Raw genomic sequence first — 23,136 nt, 5'->3', positions numbered from 1 at the left:
GTACGAATTGAAGGAATCTATGCTAGAAACCGTGATTTGCCGACACGGGATTATGGTACCATGCTTTGTGATCTTGTGTACCTTGATTCATGTCATCCCAAATTGGGACTATGGTTAGGAGCGCTGCTTTATGATCTTGTGCACTACCATGACATGTTGATTTGATTGAGGATTTTGGCACCCTGCTGTGTGATCTTGGGTGTCCTCCTTATAGAAACTCCAATCATTGCAACAAACTTGGATTGGGGGCTTGACCGTCGAGTCAAAGACGGATTCTATATAGCCCATGGAATTACAGATCGTAGGGTGTACCATCTAGCTCAAAAATAACACAAAGAGTGAGTCATGGTTTCAAAGAAATGTTTCAAAGTCTTTATGAACATCAATTAGATGAAGTGTGATGTGTCCTCAAGAAAAAATTGCTTACACTTCTAGTAACAATAAAAATTTACAAGGAATCGTCTTAGTGGGATAATAGCGCACCAGTAATTTCCCAAAATTTGTCATCAGATAATACACAAGGTGTGTAACTGATGAGAATAACCATTTCTCAAATTAGAACTACACCAAACTGAACCAAATGATGGATAAAAAATAATCTCGACATTACTTAATCCCATCATTACATAAGGTTGTTCAAACGACCCCTAAATGCAATACTCTGCATGCAACTCCAACACATCATTCACTTGCAAAAAAATGGACTTTTCAGGTTTACAAGGTATCAAATAATAAACCTAGACATCTACTCTAGTTAAAATATTTGGGTAAGGTAGACATCTAAGCTAAAAAAATATTCTGGGAAATCTTAGAAGCTTAGTCAATTTTTTGATAGGACTGAAAACCCTCTGCAAGTACTCATCAAAAGGTCAAAGCATACAAAGTAACTGTTGTAACATGTCAAAACTCATTTTCTAAGAGACCTATAAACTTATTGTACAAAAATTGAGATAGCCTTTACATGATGTAACTGAAGGACTGTTTCTTTCTAGAGCCCCCTTCTCCATACAGATCATTCCACTGAAGAAGCTCGGTCACATTTGTGGATTCAGATGAAACACTTGCGCAAACCTACAAGAACAGACGATCACAGTTCTCCCATCATCAACACCCTTATGCCGATAAATTTAGAAAGTTTAAAGATGCCGCCAGATTTTTTCAACTCACCTGCTGATGACAATATCTGAAGTCGTCCATATTCAGTGGCCGTAAGTCTGCACAGCTGCTTAGTGCTGGAGGTGGTCTACCATCAGAACTAGCTGCAGTCTGTTCCTATAATCAAATGTAAGCGTTAGATGCCTGTTTTAGCAAGTATACTAAAGAGGAACGTGCACACAAACATATATATACACACAAGGGACTCCTAAATTGCCTTGTACGTCATTCTTGCAAGTCTAGCTCAAAATTAGATGAACAGAATAGCTAAGTTAATCAGCACAGAATCTATATTACCTCTTCCTTCTATTGTAACACCCCGCATTTTCGAGCTAGAAATCTAACCGTCGTTCCTACGTGTGTAAGCTCAAATTCCATGGTTTATGTTTAAATTCATTTTTCATGATCTTTCGCCTAGTATATGAAGTGAAAAATGCTCATAAAAATGGGTTAGAGCAAAGTTGAGCTAAGAATCATTCATTCATTCAAAGCTTGATATTCGATTCTACAAAAGTCTATTTTGAACGTGTATAGCTTTCGATACACAGAGAATTTTTAAGTTCAAGATCCACCAAATTGTAGATAACCGAGCAAAACGTTATGACATTTTTCACCGGACTTATCCACCAAGGGAAGGCAGTAAGCCGACCCGATGTTGACGCGAAGCGTCGGCCAGCGCATTTCGGAACTGTTTCACTCGTTAAATTAGTTTCTAATGGGTTTACGGGTATTCTGGTCACTTGTCCTCACCCAAAATCCATCCATAACATAAGATTTGCGCCCCAGAAAACATAATACACTCTATAATTCAATTTTCCTCTCAAATCAAAACCCTAACTCCTTCCCCCAAAGATCAAGAACTCAACCCTAAGATCAAGAATTTCAAGAAAAGGATCAAGATCTAGGTTCTTTCCTTAAAACCTTGTAATCTAAGGTACGTAGTGTTGTCCTAATCTCATGGGCATGATTTTGATACGAATTTAAACAATATTTTAATAATTACTTAAGTAAGTATGCAATTATAAGTGGTGTTTTGTTTTTAACACAAAAAAGCTTGCATTGTGATATGATTTTGAGAAAAATATTGAAAGATCGTGGGGTTGTTTGCTTATATGGCTAAATTGTTGAAATGGTGGACATGTGATTTGAATTTTGAAAGGTGTTATGAACATGACTTGTAAATCTTTTAATCCCCATGATGATGTTTTATGTACTCCACATGATACTATTGTTAAACTACTTAGAGCATGGCTTTTATATCCACTATTGTACTACTTTATAAATGATGAAGTTTCTTAAATATTACGTGTTGGGAATCATTATGCATGTGTTGGTGTATGGGAGTCTTGTTGGTGTTCATACTATGATTTGCATAAGAAGTTCAGAGAATTGATGTGGTACTGATGATTTGCAAGTCAGGGTATGACGATACCCCACGGAGGAATTGCCTCGAATAAAAAGAGGAAAAGAATGTTGTGCGCATGATGCATGTTTTCCTTATATAAAACTTAAAGCTTGATTGATGTGAGTTAGATGGTTACCCGAAGAAAGCACGAGTCAGATGACTCTATGATGGAAATCGTGATTTGCTGACACGGGAACTTGGAACCCAGCTATGTCATCATGCGTACCTAGTACTATGTCATCCCAACTCAGGACCTGTGGTTAGGAGCCCTGTTTTGTGATCTTAAGCCCAACCATGACATATTGACTGGATTGGGGTTGTGGCGCCCTGCTGTGTGATCTTGTATGTCCTTCCCTCACTAGTACTCCAACCTTGGCAGCAATCTAGATTTGGCAGTCAGTGAAAATGTAAAATTGTAGGGTGTACCATCTAGCTCCATAGTTCTACATTATTGTTGAAAATCATTATACTATGCCCATGTGTTTTCAAATGACTTTGCGTTAACGTGTTTTATAATATCTCTCACCTATGTTGTATAAGTTGTATTTTGTTTTTGGATTACTCTGCATACCAGTACATCTGTATTGACTCCCTATATTCCAGGATCTGAGGTACATTTCCATGGTCCCAAGCAGTAGATCCGTGTGTGTTAGAAGTTGCAGTTGGTGAGCCTTCTCTCTTTCGGAAGGCCAGATTTTCAGATATCATTGTTTCTTTTTCCTTTTTTGTGGTCTACTGGGGGCCTTTTCTCATATTTATCTCAGATGTATGATGGCTAATGTAATGTTAGATATTTCGCAGACGATTGTCACATGTTTAGATCATTCAGAATTTTCCTTTTAAAATTGTTCAAGTTTATGAGATTGACCATGGTACCATCATGTATTGTTTCCCGAAAATTTTCTTAGACTATATGAATATTGTGCATGATTACCAAATTTAGAAGAGCGCCCGGGCCTTCGTAGTTTGGGATGCTCGTTACGGCTAGGGCCCCAGCTTGGGTCGTGACATCTATATTGTTTGATATGTTTCATACATTTTTAGTTTATATTAAGTGAGCTGGCCCTCAAACTTATGTTTCTCCCAAGTTGTGAAATCTCACTGATGCTTGCGCCAATGTAGGCTTCCTACATCACGCCCCATTGGAGTGCGACCTTCTTCGGACCCTGTGAGAATGTGGATGCTTCATGCACCAGACTGCCTTTTCTTTTCACAAGCCCAAGTGGTCAAAGTTTAACTCCACGGTTTTTTAGAAGAAAGTTCCTCTCTACCAAATCCAGGACCAAAAACAACATACATTTGAATTAAGATACTTCAAAAGGATCCTCAAAAGCCCATGAAAAATTATCTAAAGAAAGTGAAATAGGCATCCATAACAGTCAATGAACTACCATGAAAATCCATTGGAACAACCAACAAGTTATTTTCTACCTCAGCTAAGCAGTCAATGAACACACATCAACAAAACAAATGTAGTACCTTTTTTTCCTTTTCTAGGATATCTCTAATGGGTCGATATGCAGCGGTTGCACAGAGATTCTACATGATAAAGGAGTTAAATTAGAAAAACACAGCAAATTCAAACGTCAGAAAGATGAAACAAGGACTAGTTATTTATCCAAGCAAACAAGAATAGCATGCACCTTAAGGTCACTTCCGGAATATCCGTCAGTCATACTTGCAACTGATTCCAGATCAACATCCTGAGCCAAGTCTTCTTTTGCGAGTATCACTTTTAGAATTTTTGCTCTATTTGGAGCATCTGGTAAATTGACCATCAACCTGTACAGAAAAGACATGAAAAGGTCATTAAGCAAGTGTTAAAAGAATTTCTTCAATAATATCTGCAAATTAGTCATTCCTCTTTTACCTGCGTGGCAGTCACCTTATAACAGCTTCATCAATGTCAAATGGCCTGTTTGTTGCTGCAAGTACCAGAACTCGTTCAGTATCCTTTGTGCGTAACCCATCCCAATTCAGCATGAATTTATTTTTCAATCTGCGCACTGCTTGATGTTTTTCTGGATTTTCCCTTCTTCCCAGCATACTATCAACCTTGAGAAAGCCGCATAAACAAATAGGAGACAAAAGGTATAAGATAAAGGATCAAATTTTAAAGCATGAAGGATGAAAGAAACATGCTAACGTCTAAGGAAGCATACTTCATCTACAAAAATAATGCTGGGAGCAATTTTACTAGCCAGCAAGAAGACAGCTTTTATGCATTTCTCACCCTCGCCAGACCAGTGCGGCATTGGAAAAGAAAAAGATTAAGGTTGTTCTAATGCTAAGAAACTACTATGATCAACATCACCTATACTCAGTAGACCACAAATAAGCTCCAAGAAAACAACCACAAATAAGCTCCAAGAAAACAAACCTATGAACCGATACTTGACATTGAAATATTAATAAAATTTGCTCCCGCTTCAGTGGCAACGGCTTTTGCCAGCATGGTTTTCGAGGACCAAACAAAAGTATTCCTTTTGCAGGGCTGTGAATGAAATTGAAGAGCAATATTTTCTTAAATAATCACAAATCTCTAGATAATGCTTGAAAATTCAAATCCCAAAAGGAGAAACAACAGTTGGAGTAACATTTTTCATCAAGCACAAACTTCCTGTCAAACTGCTCAGATGAAACAAACCCAAGAGTAAGAAATATAAGTAACTATCTTTATCTTCAAGTTTAACTGTGGAAGTAATGTGGTCAAACTTAAACCAACATTATTAGGTAATACTAATACTCTTATTTTAGTGGGAAAAACAAATGGATAAAAACAACGCTGGAGTAATTGATCCTTGAACAAAAAGGTCAAATACTTCCAAACTTTTATAAAAGCTAATCTACTTAGACGAGCAAAATATGGATAAATTGCAGATGTAAACCTTGCTTAGTTGACTCTTGGAGAAAAGTTCAGGTCTTTGTAATGGAAGCATGATCCGCTCTTATAATGTATCCTTGACACTTTCAAGTGCACCGATATCACCAAATGTCACCCCAATATCACTGGGGGGAATGACATCAGCCAGAAGTGCCTTCTCAAATTCATTGTCTGTCTCAACATCCTGCGTTGGACAAAAACTAGTTCATCAGTTCCTAAGTAAGTATCTGCCATATCAAATCAAGGAGCTTTTTATACAAATTTCGCAAAGCATCAGATAAAGAATATTATAATCACCTTGAGTGACTTCTTCAAGCTCTTGGTACCATTTTGCTTTGCTTGTAAGTGTTCCAACCCATACTGAATGTTGTTAAATCACAAAAGATTCCCGCAATTGTTCAATTCAACAATCATTACAGTCAAAAAAAATCATGGATAAGAAAATATCAGATGCTGCTATTTCTATTACCTAACGGGAGATAAGACAAGCCTCATGTCAACATCTGCTTGAGTGTTCCGCATCAAATGATGGCTCAACACCCATCCAACAACCTTCTCTGCACCTTCAAGCACCCAATAATTCAGCTCTTTTTGCAAAAAAAAAAAAAAAAAACCACCTAGTTGACATAATTGTCTTTTCTTCCTTGTATTTTGGTAATGAAGGATGTTATGATTCGGATAGAATAAGCAAACCACAAGTAAAGGAAAGACAAGAACAACAACTTATGATAACCAGGGGCAGACCTAGGTGGTTCACAGGGGGTTCACCCGAATCCCCTCGGTAAAATATTACGTTGTATATAGAAAGTAGAAAATCTATATTTATGTACATATATTAATGTTGAACCACAAGAAACAAGGCACTTAGATAGCCCAGTGGTGTTATTTTCACTGCCAGCTCTTATTATAAAAATTAAATGTACTATACAGCTCTTATTATAAAAAAAAATGCTAGGTGCTACAGCTATTTAAATAAATAAATAAAATATTTTAAATCCCTTGAAATTGTAAATTTTATTGGCTTTTTCACACATTTATATTTTTATTTTTCGAACCTCCTGAAGAAAATTCCTGGATCCGCCAATGATGATAACACATAATATCCAATCAACCTATGATCTTAGCCTATAGTATAGTCAAAGCACATAAGTTAGCTCGATCAAATACTGTATAGATCCTACACCCACACCCAAATCGTGTCGGATTGACACAGATGTGATAGAGATTTTGAATGATCTAAAAGACATAGTGATGAATATAATAGTGAGAATCTAAAGTATCCCACACATCCCTCAACCCCCTTCCCACAACTATGTGAAGATAAAGGAAGTACAGTGAAAGCAGCAGCTTACTTTTAAAAGAAAAATTATGGTCTTTGATGCACAATGTCTCGAGTCCAATGGATTCTAACCCAATCCCGCTCAGAACCTATATAAGAACGACAATCATATAGCAATAAGTAGTTAGAGACAGAAGTCATGTCATTAATCTATTGAATTCATAAATCAATCATTCAACTTGTTCACACAATTTTTAAAAAAAAAAGAATATCAGAGAGCAGTAACCTAGTCTTAGAATGTTGGAAATACATTGACAGAATTCTTGGGGAAATCAGGAATATATTGAGTCAACGAGGGTGGAATTTCAGTTTCAGAGGGATACTAAAAGCTAAGAAATTGACGGAGTTACTCAACTTCTGCAGCAGCTGGAGGTGTTCCACAGGAACAACAGACAGTGAAGATTACTTAACATGGAAAGGCTACAGTAAGATGATCTTTATAGTAAGGTCAACTTGTTGTTTTTACACAGGGGTCCAAATGGCCTTGGAAACATATTTGGGAAGTCAAGTCTCCATTTTAAGTTGGAAACATATCGTACTTTCTGAGGGGATTCACAAATGTGAGGTGAAAAATTGGTCATTCATAACTTTAAAGGTCAGAAAGCCTTATTGTTTTCAAGCTATTAAAATTTTCTTTCACTGTTAGGGTTTCAACATCTTGATCCAGTTGTTGTTTCCAAGTAGACAGAAGTGCTTCATCCTGCAATACTCAAAGCCACTCAGTGATTTGCTAAAGAATTTAAAATTCTATAGAATTTAAAAAACAGACCTGCGGCATGTAGATAACCACTTTATTTGGGAAAAGTTTCGTCAGAAATTTATTTGTGCTTGCAACCTGTTTCCCCTTGTCTTGCATCTTCCCAAAACTATCCTGAACACGTCAAAATTCAGTAATATTTTAAAAAGACAATTAAGTTGTCATATGGCTGTGTTTATTCAACGGTAATACAACACATGGGCAAATTCATATCCAGGGTTTTCGAATGTAAATGACACTTTTTTGGAAAAGATAAATTTCTTTTAAACAATGTAAACTACACTAAAGTTGGTGAAGCGGAAAAAGCACCTAAAATGAAGAGGAAAGGAACCGAAAGACAACGAAGAATTAGAAAAATTATTTTTTAAAAAAATGAGGACAATAAAGGCCTAATTCACGGCCATAAGCAAGAGGAACTTAGTTAGAATTAGAATATTTTTGTGGTTTAGTTTTATAAAATATTGATTGAGACATTTATCGAAGAAGTAGCTGCTTTTAGAAAATAAGATCGCTTTGATGGTTTAATTTTTGAAAATCCTTTTAGATTTTTTTACAAAATAAGCCTAGTTTCCGAACAAACAAGTAGTAATTTGTATCCAAATGCCTTAGTTTAATATCAAAGACATATCGTGCTTTCAAAATTAATTCTTAATATCAAAGACATATCGTGCTTCCAAAATTAATCCCGCCAAAATGCTCAACAGGACCCAAAAAAAAAAAAAAGATGAAAAAGAACACAGGCGGCCTACATGTAAAGGAGGGTTCTTTTCCCGTTATTTATAATTCGACATCCTTATTTACAAGATATTTTCAGTACTAACTGAAAGTTCTTAAAAAAAACAGAAGACCCTATATCGGGAAGGCGAGCTCATATAAAATGCTGCCCAATTTGGTGAAGAGAGATCCTTTAGGCTGTGACTGCAAAGAGTAAAATAGAAAAAGCATGTTTAGGCCTTATTTTGTCAAGCAATTGAAAGGATATATGTGTAAAAATATGGCATTGGGCATAACTTGACCCCAAGAGCTAGCTAGCTCATTCGGGGAATATTTACGCATGTCCATATAAACAAATCACCACTGCAATACCCAACTAATGTGGGATTGTATCACCCCCTACGTACCTTAGAGCATTTCTGTGCTTCTCGCTTTTAAGAACGTTGGTCATTCTTTCAAATTGTTTTGCTTTGTAATGCTTTTACTTGCGCTGAGGATCTATCAGAACCAGTCTCTCTACCTTGTAGGGGTAAGGTCCCCATACACTACTTGTGGGATTACATTGGGTATGTCATTGTTGTTGTTGTCGTTGAGAGTGTGGGTGTATGCCATGCTATGTAGAGTTCATATGTGTCTGTCTGTGTGAAAATGATTTGTGTGTTTGTGTCTGTGTCTTTGTATGCTGCATGTGCATGCATGCATTGATATATATAGCTAAACTAATGTCTCTTTTGTGATGCGAAGTTGATATTTTGAACTTTTTGCTATAATAAGAGTCCCCTCTCATCCTCTAGATCAAGCATCGGTCTCACAAAGTTTTAGCACCGATAACTACTAAAGCCAAGAAATTTAATCCATAAGAAATTTCCATTACACGCCACTTAATACACTGTGTATACACATTATAACAGGAAAAGATATAATCACAGGCATCTATTCTTGGGCATTATGATCTGAAAATAGTACCTCCTCCTTATGATCATCTGAATGAATGTGAGACCCAATGATCACAATATTATCTGGAATCTTCTCAAGCCAACTTTTGTACATTGAATATGACACTGAATTTCCTGCCGTAGTCTTCTCAGCATCCTTCATGAACAATATGACTGGGGAATTTCTGCTTTCTCTGATTAGAACCTGAAAAAGTAGAATGAATGGTAAAGGCTAAAGTTTACAACAAAATACAAAAAGAAAGGAACAGAAATCCCACATATTAGTTTTCAAACGAACTTATTCTTATTTGTTGAAAGAAATCACACCTCAAACAATGTGTTAACGAGTAAATTTCTAGATCATCCTGTCCAGTGCCTTCTAAGAGCAGTTCATCGACTGAGAGGAAGTGATGGTAAAATGCATTGGAAGTAAAACTATGAATGCATAATTAAGAATGATGTTAACTTAATATATAAACTAAAGGAAAATAGTTAACTGGTATTCCAAAAGTACCTTTGCAAAAGACCACCTAAGGTAATGCCAAGTGGGATGGGTTTATCAAATTGGACGCCAACCTTTGCCGATGGACTATCTTTGAAAGACAATACAATCTTCCCTCTAGTTCCAAATGTTGGGCCCCTAGAACAATGGAACAAGACAGAGAAGGTTACAAATAACAGACTCGGATTGTACTAAAACATATGAATGGGCGGTTGCAGAACAAGATGTGGTACAGGAGATAAAGTACAATTCACTGCCTACAAATGCAGAAAAATAAAGATTATGTCTTAACTTTATAAACTAAACAAATAAAAAAGGAAGTAACAAATACTCCTATCCAAATTGATGTGAAGGTGTTTGACTGGCACAGGAGTTTAAAAATGAAAGGAAGATTTTGAAACTTGTGGTCTAAAACAAATTATAGATATTATTGGCTATAAACTATCTAATCAACGGTAAAATGAAAAGTTTAATGGTAAATTATTACTCTCAGTTTCAATTTGTTTGTCATAGTTTTACTTGACATGAAGTTTAAGAAAGTAATCTTAATCTAAATACATGTATAATGTATTTAGAATGCCCTTTATGTTGTGGTATTAACACGTCATGTGAGATGGTGAAGCTAAAGAGTTGCCAAATTAGGAAAGACGCATTTTTTTGAAACACGCAAAAACAGATAGTAAAGCAAACAAATTGAAACAAGTGGGAGAACTAAATATAGAAATGCATCATTCTTTTTGGTATGACTAAAAGGATCGAGTGTATATTAATCGTAAAACCATATAGTTACTAGCAAATGTATCAAGAGTGATTCTTGGTTTTTTCCTGGATAAAGCAGTTTCTTCGATGACATTAAGAAATATGGATCAATAATGATTATTTTCGTTTATGAGAAACCGGCAGGACAAAATTGCTAGAGACCATCGCAAAATAACATCAGAAATTTGTTTAGATATAAGATACAGATCATTTAATAGTGCAGAAGAGTTGGTGTTGAGGTTTGTAGGAAAATTAGAATTTATCAGATGGGAGTCGAGTCAAGTGCAGAAGTAGAACCAATAAATCTGACTCTATCACCTGAACATCTTCAACATCAGTTATTAGTAGAAAGAAAAACAACAATATCAACATGCCTAGTGATTCCCACAGAGTGGGATCTGAGGAGGGTAGGTGAAGTAGAGTGGTTGTTTCCAATAGACCCCCAACTTTTTTTTCTATATTTCTTTTTATTAGTAAAAATAAAATCTGAAGAAAAAAATATGCAACTCCTGGATATTCAAAACAAAGGACTAACTAAAGGGCAGTCAATACCTGTCATAAAAACTGTGTTTTTCGATGGCCCGACTAAAGAGGATATACTCTCATTAGCAGTTAGGCTAGATGATGCTTCAGTGCCTTCCATTGGCTCAGCATCCTTCACAAATAGTCTCTGAATGATATGAAAATGTATTCATGATTTGCATCTGAGTCTGACCACATCAATAAAAATGCAAGAGCGACAAAGGGAATAACAAAGTCTAGAAAGAGACATGAAATATTTTAATAGGCCACTGACTCTAGATTTAACTGAAAAGAACTCTAACTCGTAGAAATAAGATCGATGACATGCAAAGTCAATCCTAGGAAAGAAGAAATTTCATAAATTTCATCTACTACCTTTGCATGCCCTCAATATGTCTATAGCCCCTTTATAGGTCTATAAGACGGAACTCGAAGTACGTCTTAAATGCTAGGTGGCCACTAGTACTACTTCAAGAGGGGTCAAGAACAACAAAAATGGAAAAACAATTAAGGTTAATTATGCAATGTTCCTCAAAAGCATAATAAGTAATTTCATCTTACAAAAGCTTCGCTATCAAAAATGAGCAATTTGGCTCCATAAAAATGTGCAAGTGCCTTCACCAGAATCTCCTGATAGATTTCTGATCCTGGAAAACAAAAGCAGAACTCGTCAGTACCCGTAGATTAATATCGATCAAGCGCTCCAATGAGAAAAATGAAATAATAACAATACAAAATAAGTTAAATAATTACTGAGAAAATAACAAACTTGCAGGACCAGAAAGCAAAATTCTTGGGTTGACCGCAGGAAGCTTATTGATATATTTAACTTGCTCGTTGGGCTTTAGGTGTAAATATGAAGTGGCAATCATCGCATGTTTTGTGTTCTCACTGCAAATTCACAGATACAGACATCTTCACCAAACCAAGGCTTATTTAAAGCACAAAGCTACATACAATATGAGATAGCTATATAACTGTTGAGGAATGAGAATAGAGAAAGAAAAAGGAGGGAAAGTTAGTAAAAGTTTCAAGAAGTTAGTTACATTGTTGAAGCCAGTTATTTAGTTGACACCACACTGTTAAGCTATCATCAACTCTTGTTAGATTCGGACAGAATAAATCAAACCACAAGTAAAATAAAAGTAAGAACAACACAACAGATTTACGTGGAAACCTTGCGGGAGAAACCACGGGCAGAGGCAGAGAAATTCACTATAAAAGGAGAGGAGTACAATGTGGAGAATGTGCGTATTTTTTTAATACTCAAAAAAACCCACAAAATGCACTTATATAATACGTGCATACAGATAAGTCCTAGGCCCAAAAACATAAAGGTGCATACTGGCTCCGGGATCAGGCCTATCCTATGCTACCACCACAGACCCCATTAAAAATCACAAACATGAGTCACACCGCGAAACTTTCAGGGCCGAATCAATAAAATTCTGGTCACAACTCTAATAATCTCCACCTTGACACGAATTCTAATTCATAACTCAAATCCATTTCAAGACAAACTCTCTACCTCATCCACAAAAGCCCTTAAGGGCACATCTTAACATCTAACACTAACCAAGTCCAAGCAATGCTCAAATTTGGCTCTTGGTAGTGTCTTGGTCATCATATCAGTATGGTTATCATGGGTACTAATATTGCTCACCACAATATCACCACGACCAATAATTTCACACACAAAATGATACCGAATATTGATGTGCTTTGTCCTCTCGTGAAACAGCTGATCTTTCATAAGGAAGATAGCACTCTAACTATCACAAAAAACCGTAGTAATCTGTAAGTCTTTTCTAAGTTCACCAAACAGACCCTTCAACCAAATAGCTTCCTTGAAAGCCTCTGTAATAGCTATGTACTCTGCCTCAGTAGTTGACAAAGTAACCGTACCCTGTAAGGTAGCTTTCCAACTAATAGCACAATCACCAATGGTGAAAACATAGCTTGTATGGGATCTCCTTTTATCATGGTCTCCTGCAAAATCAGAATCAACAAACCCGATTACTTCATCTCTATTTTTCCCAAACTGCAAACAAATATTAGCAGATCCATGCAAGTATCTAAAAATTCATTGAACTTCTTTCCAATGTTCTTTGCTAGGATTTTCCATGTATCTGCTAGCTGCACTGGCGGCATAAGATAAATCTAGTCGAAAACACACCATCGCATACATAAGAGACCCGATGGCACTAGAGTATGGAACTCGAGATATATAGTAACGCTCATCATCTGTCTTTGGAGATAATGTGACCTTGAGTTTGAAGTCATGAGCTTCTAATAGAGTACTTATAGGCTTGGTATTTTGAAAATCACAAACATGAGTCGCACCACGAAACTTTCAGGGCCGGATCAACAAAATTCGGGTCACAACTCTAACATCTCTATATATAGTCGAATATGTACTACTAACAAGAAAAAGAATTCTAAATACATCAATACAACATAATGATTTACTCTTCTTTATTCTCTTTTCTTCTTTGATTCTAAGATAGTTGATCTTCTCCAATCTCTTCCTCTATTTCTCTGGTACAGTGATTTACTCTTAGTGTGAGTTACTGCATTATTCTTCGTGGTATTAGAGCTTACTAAATTGAATCAGTGCTCTTGTCGATCCAACAATTTTTCTTTTGAATTTTTGGTGTTCATCTACACATTCAAGAATTTCTGAATTCTGGTAATTTCTTCGTTACTTTGAAAGTAACTGCTTGACTAAGTGAGTTGCTCTGAAAGGAACTCTACTCTATTTAAGATGACTTTTGATGCGCAAAGAATTGGATCAGTTTCCAACAATAGTGGATCAATCCCATGGCCACTGCAGCCTCCATTAGATTATAATCATCCTCGGTTCTTATCTATGGCAGATGTATTAGGTACTTCTCTTGTGTCTTTCCAATTAAAGGAGAGTGCAAACTCTGTTGTATAGAGTAAGGCTGTTTGAATTGCACTACTAGGGTGTAACAAATTTGATATAGTTGATGGCTCTTGTAAGAGAAAATTTCTCTACTGACCTGGGAAATGAATGGGAAAGAGTTAATTCTCTAGTACTTTCTTGGCTTATGAATGCCTTTTCTACTGAACTGCTTGAACGGGTACTGGTCCATGCCTCGACTGCATATTTTGTATGGTTAGATCTTAAGGAAAGATTTGATAAATAGATGGTCCAAGAACTTATAACTTGCACCAAGAAATTGCAACCATAACTTAGGGAGTTCAATCTGTGTTTGTATATTTAACTAAGCTGAAAGATTTATGGGATGAGTTTGAATATTTAGAGCCTATGAAAAATCAAGAGAGTTCTTTACTTATCTTCAAAGACAAAAGTTATATCAGTTTCTAATGGGCTTAAATGACACATACTCCAAAGTAAAAAACCAAATTTTGTTGATGACACTACTACCAACTATCAACATAGCCTACTTTATGATCATAAGTGATGAGAGTCAAAAAATTGTGGCTTAGTTTTTGCATGCAACGAGTCTTCTTGCTCCTGCTCCTAATGCAACTGATACAGTTGCCATGTACTCTAAGACTAGCTATCAAGGTGGAAGTTATCAAGGTAACTGTCAAAAAGGGAAGAGAAACTATGTGTCAACATATAATCCTAGTGTTGTGCGTGATCACTATAAAATAAAAAGTCATTACAAGATAGATTGCTACAAACTTGTTGGTTACCCTCCTGGACTATAAAGCCTCGAAAAATGGGTCCCGGAGCGTCACATGGTGCTTGAGACTACGAGTAGCCCCAAGCTAACCCTTTGAGCCATTTTCATTCAGTTCAACACAAATCAACGGTGTTTCCATAAATAACCCTCAAATATCAATAGAGTAATCATCATCCAAGAATAAAAAAATTTCAGAAAGATAACAAAATACGACTTATTAGTCAACTCCCAACATCTATACTAGTCTGACAAGCGTCTAAGAAAATCAATAAAACCAGCGAGCCATTAAGACATGCCCCAACTGACTCATACTCAATTATCAAATGTAAATAATTCCGTGAAACCAACATTAGACATCACATCCTCGGAACATGAGGACTCACCACAACAGAGAATGTAGAACAGTGTGCTCAAAGAATCACTGTCGAACCTGGAACTGAGCACCTGAACCTACATTCCGAGAAAATGCAGCCCACATCCAAAGATGTGAGTCAGTACCATGGAAAGTAACCGAGTATATGGGGGTGTATGCAGTTGTATAAACATCATCATCAAAAATATTTATAAGTAATATGCAGGATGTATGAAAGACTCACATAGCCCAAAGAAAATCATCATAATCATAAGAGGATGAAATAAGTACAATAACACATGTGAGTCATCATATAATTTGTCAATCACTTCTAGTTCATCAAGAATATCAATTCTCATAATGTAAATATCATTTAAATCTTTCGAAAGAATAACTTTCACAATTCCACTTTTTAATCACTTCACCATTTACCATAGACACAAAGAAACACACACACACTGGGAGATCCTATAACCGACATAAACCATGTGAGCTACATGGAGTCCAATGTACAATCCACGTTGGGGAGAGCCGTCCTATCCTTGCCATCGAATTAGGACTATGGATATCAAATCCACACAAACTAGTGATCACTATATAAATCAGCCTCAGACTCACTCTTATGGGGGCACGTAGTTCTAGGGAAGTATGATCGCTTTATACCTCCCACTCGGTCCTAAAGATTTATCCCGGACTTAGCTTAGATCATTTTAAAGACAATCCACAACAAAACAATTTCATTAATATATAAATATACATCGGGAGCCATCATGCTTCCCATCTTTCAAAATGAACCACGTTATGGATTTCTTTCACACTCGAGTTCAAAACAACTCCATTAAGACCAAAAGGTCAAATCATTCAAAATATCTCAAATATTCAACATCAGCGTGCTTATAACACACACTTTCTCAAAAAAAAATACAATTTCCAATGGGGATTCATGACACAAATATAAAAATCATGATACATATCATTCAAGATTCTTGTTTTATATCTCCACACATGTGAATTCATCCTTCAAAATCATAAACATCAAGATTTCATAATAATCATCATAAGATATGGGTTCATGCTTCAAATTCGTAAAAATCAAATGAAAATCATGCCTTTGTAAAGAAAATTACTTTTGCGCACAAGAACGAAAGAGAGTTCTTGTTGAAAAATCCCATATACCTTGAATGATGAACATTAGATCGATAATCGTTTTTGAGATTTTAATCGTGCCTTTGAATGATGGTTCTTGAAGTTCTTGAACTAGGAACTTAGAATCTTAAATAAATTTGTCGAATTAATGGTGAACTTTAGAGGTTCTTGAAGTTGGATGTAGGAGCTTAGGATTTTCTTTTTGAGGGAATTTGATGAAATATAACATATAATACTTCTAATAGGATTTAATATAGGGTTTGGACGGATTTTGGGTGAGGGGGAATGACCAAAACGCCCCTAAAAATCAAATAATTCTCGAATCTGTCCTTTTGTGGACTGTTTTGATAGTCTGAAGTAGATCAACCATAACGTTTTACTCCGATATCCAAATTGGATGAAACCAATTTCATTAGAAAGAATACTCTCATATATTTTCGTTGATATATAGTATCTCACCCAGTTCATTGTGTACGAGGAGTAATGATCGTTTGAAATTGACCCAAAAATTCACTTTTGTTAGGCTGAAGTAGATCGACCATAACATTTTGCTCCGATAGACAAATCGGATGAAACTAATTTCGTTGGAAAGACGACTCGCAGAACTTTCCGTTGATATATATATTAGATCACCCAGATCATTATGTACAAGGAGTTATGATCGTTTAAAATTGGAGAAAAAATACCCCAGGCCTGGTACTTTTTCCTGCACGTTTTACTTTTCACTACTATTCACGGTTCGATCGGAATATTCATAAATCGTTGCTTGGGTGTCCGTTTTGGATGATCCATATATAGTTGGAAAGCTTATTCGATACTCTACGCAATGGTAGGTCATAATCTAAGATATTCCACACAGAAAATTTATAATTCATTTTAGAAGATAGAACCCAACACGTTTACGCACAAAATTTCAACGAAAAATTTCCCAGGGTATTACATCATCCCCCCTTGGAAACATTCGTCCTCGAATGAAGCTACACATGCCAAGATTAGATAGGGAATAGATCATACAGATGAAACCATTCGTTAGACTCATCACCACATCGTTTCTCACTTCGAATGCAACATAGAATGCATAAATTCAAGAAACTACAGCTGAACACATAATAAATGACAGCTGAACAGCTGCGACTTTTATCAAAAGTGCATGATTTAGGAAAGAATGGTACCTTCATATTGATCGGAATTCGCGGAAAATAGGTGTGCGTACTTGGATCACATATCCGCCTTAGCTTCCCAAGTTGCACTCTCAACAGATTGGTTTCGCCACAACACCTTGACCAAGGGAACTTCTTTATTCCTTAGTCTTCGAACACTGAAATCAAGAATCTCAACAGGAATCTCATCAAAAGAAAGATTTTCTTGAATGTCATCACTCACAGAGGAATCCACTACCACAGCATTGTTACTATGCTTTCTTAGCATGGAGACATGGAATATTGGATGAACAGAGGACAACTCGGAAGGCAACTCGACCTCATAAGCTACCTTACCAACACGGCTAAGAATTTTGTAAGGACCAACATAACGGGGACTAAGCTTTCCCTTCTTTCCGAATCTCTTCATCCCCCTCATGGGTGAAATTTTTAGATACTCTAGGTCACCAACTCAAGGTCTCTCCTTCTAACATCCGCATATGACTTCTGACGACTCTGCGCAGTTTTCAACCTTTCCCTAATCAACTTAACTTTTTCCATAGCCTCAAATACCAAATTAGGACCACTCATAGCCGCTTCACCCACCTCGAACCAAACTGTGGGTGATTTACACTTCCTCCTATATAAGGCTTCAAACGGAGCCATGCCAATACTAGAGTGGAAACTATTATTGTAAGCAAACTCTATCAACGGTAAGTGATCATCCCAACTTCCCTTAAAGTCAAGTGCACAAGCTCTCAACATATCCTCTAAGGTCTGGATGGTCCGGTCAGCCTGACCATCGGTCTGCAGATGAAAAGCAAAACTCAAAAGCACTTGGGTACCAAGACCCTTTTGAAAAGCTTTCCAAAATTGCTTAGTGAACTGAGTACCCCTATCCGAAATGATAGACAAGGGAACTCCATGCAGTCTGACTAGCTCTCGGATATACAATCTAGCATAATCCTCAGCAGTATAAGAAGTATGAATAGGTAAGAAATGAGCAGACTTAGCCAACCTATCAACCATAACCCAAATAGAATCATGATGGCTTCGGGAAGGAGGTAAACCAATCAAGAAGTCCATATTTATCTCTTCCCACTTCCAGGTGGGAATACTAAACTATTGCATCATACCACCAGGTTTTTCGTGTTCAACCTTAACCTGTTGGCATGTTTCACACTTAGCTACGAATGTTTCTATATCTTTCTTCATGCCACTCCACCAATAGATTTCCCGTAAGTCTCGGTACATCTTGGTGGAACTAGGATGAATAGAATATCGCGCCCCATACACTTCAACCATAATCTTCTGTCTCAGATCATCAACATTCAGGACACACAATCTACCCTGCAATCTCAACATACCATCTCCCCCTTGGGAGAAAACCTCTACTTTTTGGTCCTTTACTAACTCCTTTAGTCTGAGCAAACTAGTATCTAAGTATTGCTTTTCCTTCACTTCCGAAACCAAGGAGGATTCAAAACTACTCTGAACCCCTATACTACCTTCAGTAGAGTCAAACAACCTAACCCCTAATCTAGCCAAATGATGTATATCATGAGCCAACTCTTTCTTACCTTCTACCACATGTGAAACACTACCTATAGACACTCTACTTAGGGTATCCGCTACAACATTGGTGTTGCCCGGATGGTACAGCACACTCATATCATAGTCCTTTAACAATTCTAACCATTGTCACTACCTAAGATTCAATTCTCTCTGGGTAAACACATACTGCAGACTCTTATGATCAGTGAAAACATCAACATGGACACCATACAAATAGTGTCTCCAGATTTTCAAAGCAAACACAATAGCAGCCAACTCAAGGTCATGGGTGGGGTAATTTTTCTTATGGAGTTTCAACTATTTAGAAGCATAAGCTATCACCTTACCCTTCTGTATCATTACGCAACCAAAACCAACTCTCAAAACATCAGAGTACACCATAAAACCATCAACACCATCAGGCAAAGTCAAAACAGGGGCTGAAGTGAGTTGAGTCTTCAACTCCTGAAAACTCTTCTCACAAGATTCAGGGCATTACATGGACATTCTAAACATGGAGACCACAATATTCAAAATGAAGCTAGAATTGGCTATGATCACAGTACAAGAAGAGGAAAGTTGCTTCTAGTGCTCACAATGTTGCGGCTGAGGATTAGGTCAAAATCATCAAAACCAAAGTCCTATACTGCTATCTTTTCCCCTAAGGTTCGCACCTGATCAATATACTTAGATTTGCAAAATACTAGACCAACACAATCAAGTGACATCTTTCATGCCATCTGCTAGTGCAGTAAATATGTCAGGTATTGGCAGTGACTTGATGGTTTGCAGTAATCCACTTGAGTAGGTTATTGACACAGGTGCTACAAACCATATGACTACAGATATTGATCTTCTAAAAAAAAATGCAATACCTCAATCCAAAAAGAGTAATACTACCTAGTGGTGATGTGTCACTAGTGACACACATGGGATGTAGTGATATATATGAAAATAGTACTATCCAGAATGTTTTTTATCTACCTTAGTTTAAATACAATCTATTTTTATTCTCAAAGGTTACTAAGCAACTTAACTATTCAGCTATATTTTTCCTTAACTTTTGTGTGTTTCAGGATCTTTAATTTTGAGTGGGAATGTGAAGAAATTGGCAGAGAGAAAAGTGGAATATATTTCTTATTGGGACAAAAGCTTTCGGGACATGGCAAAGTAGTAGGTTGTGTGTTCAATACTCAGAATACAAATAAATCTAATATTAGGCTATGGCATAGTAGGCTTAGACATGTTCCTTTTGGGATACTATCTCACATGTTTTTTGTTTCAAAAACTCATGTAAATGACAATATAAATAAGTGTGAAGTCTGTCCATTTGATAAACAAACAAGGCTAGCCTTTCCCTCTAGTAGTATATCTAGTGTTAAAGCTTTTGACTTAGTATATATGGATCTCTGGGCTCCTTATAAGGTTCCTACTTGTGATGGACACAAGTACGTCTTAACTATTGTGGATGATTTTACTTGAATGACATGGGTGTTTTAACATAAGCTGATGTCATTATTGTTCTTACGTATTTTCTGTCTTACATTCAAACCCAGTTTAATACTTGTGTAAAAGTGATTAGAACTGATAATGGTACTGAATTTTTCAATCACATATGTTCTGAACTCTTTGAAAATCTAGGCATAGCTCATCAAACTTTTTGCTCATATACACCTCAGCAAAATGATGTAGCTGAGAAGAAACATAGGCATTTGCTAGAAATAACAAGGGCTATTAGGTTTCATGCTAATATGCCTTTAAAGTTTTGGGGACACTTTGTGAAAGCTTCTACATATCTAATAAACAGGCTTCCTTCTTCTATATTAGGATATATCATACCTTATGAAAAATTGTACAACAAAAAACCTGCAGTAGCTCATCTAAAGGTCTTAGGCTGTGCTAAGGTAGTACATGAGTTGGATAAATCAAGAAAGGCTATTCACATGGGTTATTCAGAAACAAAGAAAGGTTATATCCTTTATGATCTTACTGACAAGATATTCTTTGTTAATAAGGATGTTATTTTCTTGGAAGATATATTTCCATTCAAGGATACTATGACTTAAGCTTCACAATCGTTATTTCCTATATGTCACTTGACAGCAGGAAGTAGTGATGAGTTAGATATTGATATGATAGGAGTTGAACCCGGTTCACAGTCACAAGCACCTGCTGGTAATAACTCACAACCACAACCAACTATTGAGAATGACTCATAATCACAATGTCATACTGAACAACTATAAAATATAACTAATACTACTCTAGTCCAGTCAACGATTGTTCCTGTTGCATAAATTCCCGCTATATCAAGATACTACACAAGAAGAATAACTAGACAAAATGCTATTGAATTGCCTCAACAAGCTACTACACACTCTGATCAAAGAAAGTCCACCAGGGGCACATATCCACCTAAATGGATGAAAAACTTTGTGTCATTAACTATAAATGACAACATCTTGTATCCTCTCTCAAACTATGTTTCTTTAATCTTTCTGACAAGTATCAATGCTACTTATCTAACTTCTCAAACCTTATTGAACCAACCACTTATGCAGAGACAGTCAAAGATGCTAGGTGGGTAGATTCTATGCAATTTGAGATAGCTGCTCTTGAAACAACAATACTTGGCAGGTGGTCACTCTTCTGGAAGGCAAGTATCCTATAGGGTGCAAATGGATTGACAAAATCAAGTGAAAAGCTTCTGGAGAAATAGAACGATTCAAGGCAAGGTTAGTATAAAAAGGGTTCAGTCAAAGGGAAGGGATAGACTATCAAGAAACCTTTAGCCTAATGGTAAAAATGGTTACTCTGAGGACTGTCTTGGCTATTTTGCAGTAGCTAGGAATTGGCATATTCATCAAATGAATGTATACAATGCCTTTTTACAAGATGATTTTGAAGATGAGACTATATGAAACTTTCATAAGGTTTCAAAAGTCAGGGAGAGAGACGGGTGTGCAGACTTTCAAAATCCTTGTATGGATTGAAGCAAGCACCAAGACAATGTAATGCAAAACTGCATCAAGCCTTGATTAAATATAACTTCAGACAGAGTCAGTATGATCATTCTCTTTACATCAAAGAGACAAGTGAAGGAATAGTTGTTGTACTAGTTTATGTAGATGACATACTAGTGACTGGTAGAAAACTTGATCAAATAAGTGAAACCAAAGAGGCTCTTCACAAAGCTTTTAACATAAAGGATCTTGGAGAACTAAAGTACTTCCTAGGCAATGAATTTGTAAGGTCTAAACAAGGAATTGTGATGCATCAGAGGAAGTATGTAGTGGAATTAATCTCAGAAACAAGTCTTAGTGCTGCTAAACTAGCACCCACTCCACTTGATACTATACAGAAATTAACAACTACAGAATATGATCAACATACATCAGATGATGCAAGGTCAAAAGATGAAGTATTAGCTGATCAAGGATGTACCAAAGTATAATAGGTAAGTTTTTATACCTCATAGTAACAAGGCCAAACATAGTATATAGTGTGCAGTCCTTGAGTAAGTTCTTGTAGTGTCCAAATTAGTCTCACGTGAATGTAGCACTTAGAATCATCAAATATACAAAAGGAAAATCAAAATAAGGTCTTCTCATGTTTAGCTCAAAAGAAGATGTTTTTATAGCTCATTGTGATGCAAATTGGGCTGCATGTGCTTTCTCTAGGAAGTCTATTACCGGCTTTACTATTAAACTAGGTGAATCTCTAATTTATTGGAAGTCAAAGAAACAATCAACTGTTTCTAGGAGTTCTGCTGAATCAGAGTATAGAATCCTTGCTTCAACAGTTGCAGAACATACATATCTAGTTGGTTTGATCAAGGATCTAGGTGTTTAACTACAACTACCTCTGACCATCTTCATTGACAGCAAAGTAGCTTTGCAAATAGATACAAATCCTGTAGCTACCATGAGGAGACTAAACATATAGAAATAGACTGCTACTTTGTATGGAAAAAGATCCAACAAGGGTTGATCAAGACTAAATATATATTCACTCATGCCCAACCCGCAAATACTTTCACTAAAGGCTTAACCAAGGTTCAACATAAATACTTTATGTCCAAACTTGACCTTTTCAGTATCTTTGCAGTGCCAAGTTTGGGAGGAGTGTTGAGCAATGAGAGTAAATAAAGAAAAAGAAGGGAAAGTAAGTTAAAGTGTCAATAAGTTAGTTACATTGTTAAAGTCGGTTAGTTAGTTGACACCGCACTATTAAGCTATTATCTACTCTATATATAGTCTACTATGTACTACTAGCAAGAACAAAATTCTGATTACA

The 23,136-nt window shown here is 36.4% G+C and overlaps 1 pseudogene; it reads right to left on the bottom strand.

The window, feature by feature from the left end:
* Positions 1-730: 730 nt before the first annotated feature.
* The window catches only part of LOC107853127, a 37,822-nt pseudogene continuing 15,416 nt past the window's right edge, over positions 731-23,136 (bottom strand).

The sequence above is a fragment of the Capsicum annuum genome, chromosome 6 (genome assembly GCF_002878395.1).
Source record: "Capsicum annuum cultivar UCD-10X-F1 chromosome 6, UCD10Xv1.1, whole genome shotgun sequence".
Taxonomy (NCBI): Eukaryota; Viridiplantae; Streptophyta; class Magnoliopsida; order Solanales; family Solanaceae; genus Capsicum; species Capsicum annuum.
The sequence above is the reverse complement of the archived record's forward strand: the minus strand, read 5'-3'. Positions and strand labels throughout refer to the sequence as shown.